Here is a 6,504-nt window from a genome sequence, read left to right as displayed (position 1 = left end):
ATCCTGTGGGGATGCTTCTTTTAAAAGAAGAGGGTAGAATGAATGCAACAAAACAGAGGACAACCTTATTGAGTTTGCCAGAGAACTATGGTACATATACAGTCACTTATTTCACATTATATATATATTTTTTTTTATTTAATTGACATTGCTTTGTAGAAATTAAAATTGGCTCATAAAAGCCAAGTTACATTAACTATGACAGATTTTTAAATAAATTAAAGGGTGAAACATTCATGGAGATTAATACTCTTTATAGGCACTGTACATAAACTATGGGCTACCGATATAAAGGTTATTTGTATATCTTGTCCAGAAATATCTCATCTTAAAAAAATGATATTTTGCCCAACTTAAGGGACTTTTTGAAAGGCTTATTATCAATGAAAGAAAAACGTAATTGTGTCGTGCGGTGCATTTAGCTAAGTGACATCACCACGTAGGTTTAGAGCTGAAACGTCACGAGCACATTATTTTTCACTTGACATTTTCAAACCGTCTAAGAAGTGAATGTCTGTTACAGGAACATTGTGGACATTTAAATGGACATTTCCTGTGTGTGTGTGTTTATGTGGCTGTTTGTTTGTGTGTGTGTGCTGGTGGACTGCGGCGGCTCTGGAGCCGGTGGCTTAGCTGGAAACCAGTGAGCTCATTCTGGCTGCACGGGGAGGAGGGCGGGGCTCCCAGCATCATCACCACCGGCCATCACTGCTTCATTGTACGAGCTGCTGCTGATGCTGAGATCATAGCGGAGAGGGAGAAATTCAACCTGAAATACAAGCATGTCATGGGCACGGTTTCTCAACATCTAGGGCTCAACAGTCGATGAGGATCGATTCCAAGGTAAGGGAAAGCAAACTGTCTTTAAATACCGTCTTTACTGGGTTTATCATCGTCTGAACTGGGAGTTACTGGGACTAGCGGGCCTGCTGGTTTGAGTCAGGTTGATCATCTCAGCAGCGGTGCGAGATGCAAACTAGACTCCTTTTATCCTGCTTCCGCTTTGAACTACCGAGGTAACATTACATCAATGAATGCAGCTATGGTGTTTAATTTCCTTGCACGGTGAATTAATGTCTTATTTTGAACGTGTAGCTTCATTAGCTTGCATGTCGGAAGTGGCAGAGCTCGGCCTACACAAGCAAGCTCCTCGAAGATGACGAGGATGGAGCTCGTGTCCGCTGTGGGGATTTTCCTCGCCATGCAGGGCCATTTTACACAACCCGACTGCCGTGTCCTGTGTGTTTTGGCTCCTTCTGAACAGTACATGTTGTGCCGTGAAGATTCCAGCTGTTGCTGCCTGCGCTTCAGGTACAACCAGATGTGCATTTGATGCTTTATGCATGCTTTGCAGCGTGTGCATTTTTCTGCTTGACAAGCCATCACACATAAGTGGGCATGTTTTGAAAGGATGCTGCAGTGATGTGGCAGGAGGGTGCTACAGTCCACTGTGTGGAGGCAGGGGCCCGATCCAGACTGAGGCATCAGGTCTGGAGCCTGCTGCTGCCTCAGGGTGTTACACTGGCCTGATTTACACACCACAGTCGTGCTGGGGAAGGCATTTGTCACACTTTTGTTTCAGGGTCAGCTAAGATGTGGGCTAGTGGCTGGTTCCATGTTATTAGGTTATAGATTATTGTATTGTGCAATTGATGAGCTGTTGAATAGCACACATAGAGTAATCAGACAAAATAAACAAAATAAAAATAGTCTGCATTATAAGGTTATAAAACATTCAAAGCCAGATTTTTTAAAACAATACAATCTCTGTTATTAGTGCATCAGATAGAATCTTAAAGTGCCAAACATAAAATATGCAGAATTGTATTCATATTTTAACTGGTAAGTTCAACTCAGACTTCAAAAAGAAGGCTTATGGTTACATCTTAAGTCCTGTAAATATAAAAGTTACAGCCTGAGAGCAGAGGAGGCTACACTTAAAAAAATGCACAAATATGCAACTATGTGTTCGATCAATTTAGAAAATGTGCACGTCTTAACCTGTTGGGAAAACTAAACCTTACACTATAAGTGCCTATGAATTTCAACGATTTCATAGTAATAATAAAGTAGTAATGAAATATAACAAATTATTGATATTGTTTGAATTTTACAATTATCATGTCAAAGTTTAAAGTTCTGATGTTGTGGCATCCCTACTTTTCAAAGATTAATCTCTGAACGATTCAAACTCACATTTCAAAATAATGTCTTCAATACAGTCGCAATACTTCACTTATTTCAGAACCATACCCTCATGTTAAAGAGCTAGTTTGGTATTTTTGAAGTGAGCTTCTTGTCAGTCATTAACCACAGGAGCCAAAGTGTGGCCAATTACCAACTGGAGTGCAGGCAGGAAGCTAGGCCCCTCACACAGGGTCGTTTAGCTACTATCTTACTACTGTAATTGGCGGCGTGTCTGTGTGTCTATGTCCATTTGAGGACCACACAGTCAGACAAGTACCGTTATCCTGGCAATCGCCAAACCTTGACTTGTCCATCAGATTGCCAGATGGAGAAGCGCAATATAGCACTCCAGAGAACGTGCCTCCATTGCTCTAGACTCCAGTGGCGGCGTGCTTTACACCACTGCAACCTACACTTTGCATTGCACTTGGTGATGTATGGCTTGGATGCAGCTGCTCGCCCATGGAAACCCATATCATTGAAGCTCTCTACGCACTGTTCTTGAGATAATCTGAAGGCCACATGAAGTTTGGAGGTCTGTAGCGATTGACTCTGCAGAAAGTTGGTGACCTCTGTGCACTATGCACCTCAGCATCTGCTGAACCTCCTCCGTCATTTTAAGTGGCCTACCACTTCGTGGCTGTTGTTCCCAATCGCTTCCACTTTGTTATAATACCACTGACAGATGACTTTGGAATATTTAGGAGCAAGGAAATTTCACGACTTGACTTGTTGCACAGGTGGCATCCCATTACAGTACCATGCTGGAATTCACTGAGCTCCTGAGAGCGACCCATTCTTTCACAAATGTTTGTAGAAACAGTCTGCATGCCTAGGTGCTTGATTTTATACACCTGTGGCCATGGAAGTAAATGGAACACCTGATTTCAATTATTTGGATGGGTGAGTGAATACTTTTGGCAATATAGTGTATCTAGACTTCAGTGTTGGCCCATATTGGCTCGCCCTGATATTAATTTTGGGAAAAATTTAACAATGTTAGCACAAAAACATGGATTGCAGAGATTTTGTTAGCTTTGACAAATATGTAGCTCTGACTTTACTATAGGAATCTAACAGTACCTTGCAGTAGAATTACAAACCAACACAAATATATTTAGGGTAGGGGTAGACCAATCATCGGCCTGGCCAATTACTGAAGCAGATACTTGGCATTTGGCATTTTATTTTACGCATCATCGCTAAAATTAATCAAAGTGTGCTACTCTGGCTCCACTGCAAAGGTAGTCTTCCCCTCTGGCTTTATTTTCACTCACCAAATGTCCTGACAATCAACAAGACAATCTGATTGGCTGGATGTCACATAAGTACCAGCCTTGAAAAAGGCATCACCTTTAGGGTGGAGTAAGAGGTAGATGTGGCGAGTAAGCAGGGCCTTGGGTACTGTCTGGGTCCTCCTTGCTCCTGGTTGTGCTATTTATGTCCAAGGGGCCTGAGATCTGCCAGCGGTCTCCATATTAGATGTGAAAAGACCTGGGCAAAAGAGATGCTGTCGAGCTTGACCTGGCATACGTGTCACACGTGACACACGTGTCAGCATGTGTTGAGCTTGACTCTGGCCACTGTTTTGCCCTCTTCAATCCCAGGTTGTGTGCATCGGGCCCTGTGATGAATCCTTAGAGCCCTACATGCCTAAAATGTATGCACGTGACTGTGTATATATGCAGTATTGTTTTTGTAGAGTGCTCTATTTGCTGTTGGCTTAACTTGTTTGATGTCAGTAGCTACGTAGATCTGAGAGGTGTCACATTTCAAAAAGAATAAAAAACTGGATTTCTTTTATTAGCTGAACCAAGATACAGAGAACTACATAAACTTAAGCAAAGTGATATTTTACAGTTTTATGTTAGAAAATTGATTTACCATGTATCACTTGCTGCATCAGAGTTTTAACTCATATCAGTAATTGTCAAATGATTTTGTACATGATTACTGCTCATACGTTACTGCTCAGTTACTCCCAGTCAGATAGTCTCATTCATATAATACATGTTATGATAACAATTCTGTGGAGTTTGACAGGACTTCACGATAAGTCAATGCTTTAAAAAGTAATTTTAGTAGGATATTGACTTTTGTAGTCTTTGTGAACTGAAAATCATTGAAATCGAGGTTTGACAGTCAAACTACATAAACACACACAGCCACAGTCTAGGTGAGAAAGTCTGTTGTATTATGCTGTTGGGAGGTGTGTGTGTTTTGTATGTAGTGTAGCATGCAGAAACTACACACATTTTAAGACTAAACTGATAGTTAAAGTTGTATGTAAGCCATATGTGACCAAAAAGACGATTACGCTGCACTTTCCTGCTTTATTTCCAGCATTAGTAGGGCTTGGTAATTTAACCTCCAGCCGATGGATTAGAAGCCCTTTTTGGCCTGAAAGAAGAAACATAATCTCAACACAAGCAGGAGAGTGCAGCCTGACTTTACAGATGTGATGGCACTTTGAAGCAACTTACATCACAACCACATCCCAGACTGATTAAACGAAAGCTACTCATTGACGTTAGAGGAGTTCTGGCCACACTCGGACTAACTTATGCTTACTCCATTATGTAACCTGGATTAGTAAAAGGAATAATAGCCCAGAATTTAAATATGTTATTTCACAGGAAATAAAAATGACCACAAGGGGAAAGAGGTTTGCCAAATATTTCTGTTTGTTGGGCGGATATAATCTTATGACATCACTAAAGAGGTCTGACTGTCTGGGCCTGGCATTAGGTAAAGCTATTATTCACTAGTCTCCCCGCTTGCACGGTCACTCAGTTTGGGAGGATGGCCTGATCTAGGCAGGTTTACACGTGCCATATTCCTTCCACTTCTTGATGATGGATTTAACTGAACTCGGGGGATGTTCAGTGCCTTGGATTTTTTTTATATACATCCCCTGACTTATATTTTCATTAACCTTCTCTCTGAGTTGCTTGGAGTGTTCTTTTGTCTTCATGGTGTAATGGTAGCCAGGAATACTGATCAACCAGTTACTGGATCTTCCAAACACAGGTGTCTTTCTACTACAATCACTTGAGACACTCAGGTGATCCACTATTCACTAATTGAGAGACTACTAGCACCAATTATCTGGACCTTTATTGAGTAAGGTCAGTCACTTTAAAGGGGAGAATATTTATGCAATCAATTATTGTACCTTACATATTTCTATTTAACTGGCATTACTTTGTAGAAATCTGTGTTCACTTTGACATTAAAGAGATTTTTTTGGTAATTTTTTTGGGTCTAAAAAGCCAAATTATATTGACCATGATTGACTGATTTTGATGTGGCTTAAGTTGATTGATTAATCAATTATTCCTGTTCTGTTTCTTTACAAATTCAAGAATACTCTTCAATTTTTTTTTCATGAAACAAAAGCAATAATTTGTAATTTGAAGGCTGCATACTAACTGAAAAAACATTTATTTTTGAAATTAAAATTAAAAATGACTGATAATATCTTATGAAACCTTCCAAACCAGAGGCCCTCTCAAACTTTGAATCACCCTCTGCTTCTAGCAAGTCTGTCCGCCTCTGTTTTTCAGCTACTGGTGTACTGCTTTCTACCGGTTAAATTGGAGTATTACAATTACTTTGTTCTGTATTAAAATTGTGCATATTTGTATGTTTTTTATTGGTATTGTGGGGTACTTTTGCATGTAATGTCCTCCAATTGATCTCACAGGTGTTCCAGTAGCTTTGTTTTTGGTTTATTTCTCTCAGTGAAAACCAGTGCCACTGTCCAGAGCTCTTACCTGACTGGTATCCTGAACACATTTCTAAAAGCTCTAACCATGATTCAGAAAAGACCGCTTAGTTGTTCTTTAATCCTGACCCTAACTCAATGCAGAGTATAACTCGTTGTGTGTTTTGATAGTGTAATGAATGACAGATGGTGAGGTCCTGATATAGAAAATGTTGGCTCAGGATTGAAAGATTTATTTTGGGATTTAAAAACTACAGAAACCAAAAGCATCTTGTTTTTGAGTAGAAAGAGCATGCTCAATTATATCTAATGTGATCTGTCAGTTTCCAACTGTTAATGGCCTTATAGTGATGCAGTGAAGCTTTTTCTCTCTTTGATTTCAATAATCCATTTAGCTGCTGTAGTAAATGAAGCAAATTTCCGGACAATGATGTAAAAAAAATGCAATATTCAGCATTTCAAGCCGCTCCAACTTATCATGAAAGAAAAAGAATATATGAAAATGAAATATCTACATGTCTTTAATGATAATACCTCAGGATAACATCAAAATGAAGCCTGCAGGCTGCAGCATGGCTTGCTTTGTTGCT

The 6,504-nt window shown here is 39.9% G+C and overlaps 1 protein-coding gene across 4 annotated transcripts in view; it reads left to right on the top strand.

The window, feature by feature from the left end:
* Positions 1-708: 708 nt before the first annotated feature.
* The window catches only part of jakmip2 (janus kinase and microtubule interacting protein 2), a 44,021-nt gene continuing 38,225 nt past the window's right edge, over positions 709-6,504 (top strand). For all 4 annotated transcript variants that reach the window (XM_041802112.1, XM_041802111.1, XM_041802114.1 and 1 more), the window contains exon 1: positions 709-843. The gene's annotated coding sequence lies outside the window, so the exon portion shown is untranslated. The remainder of the gene's footprint in view (positions 844-6,504) is intronic.

Source organism: Cheilinus undulatus, linkage group 12 (assembly GCF_018320785.1).
Source record: "Cheilinus undulatus linkage group 12, ASM1832078v1, whole genome shotgun sequence".
NCBI classification, from domain to species: domain Eukaryota; kingdom Metazoa; phylum Chordata; class Actinopteri; order Labriformes; family Labridae; genus Cheilinus; species Cheilinus undulatus.
The sequence above is the reverse complement of the archived record's forward strand: the minus strand, read 5'-3'. Positions and strand labels throughout refer to the sequence as shown.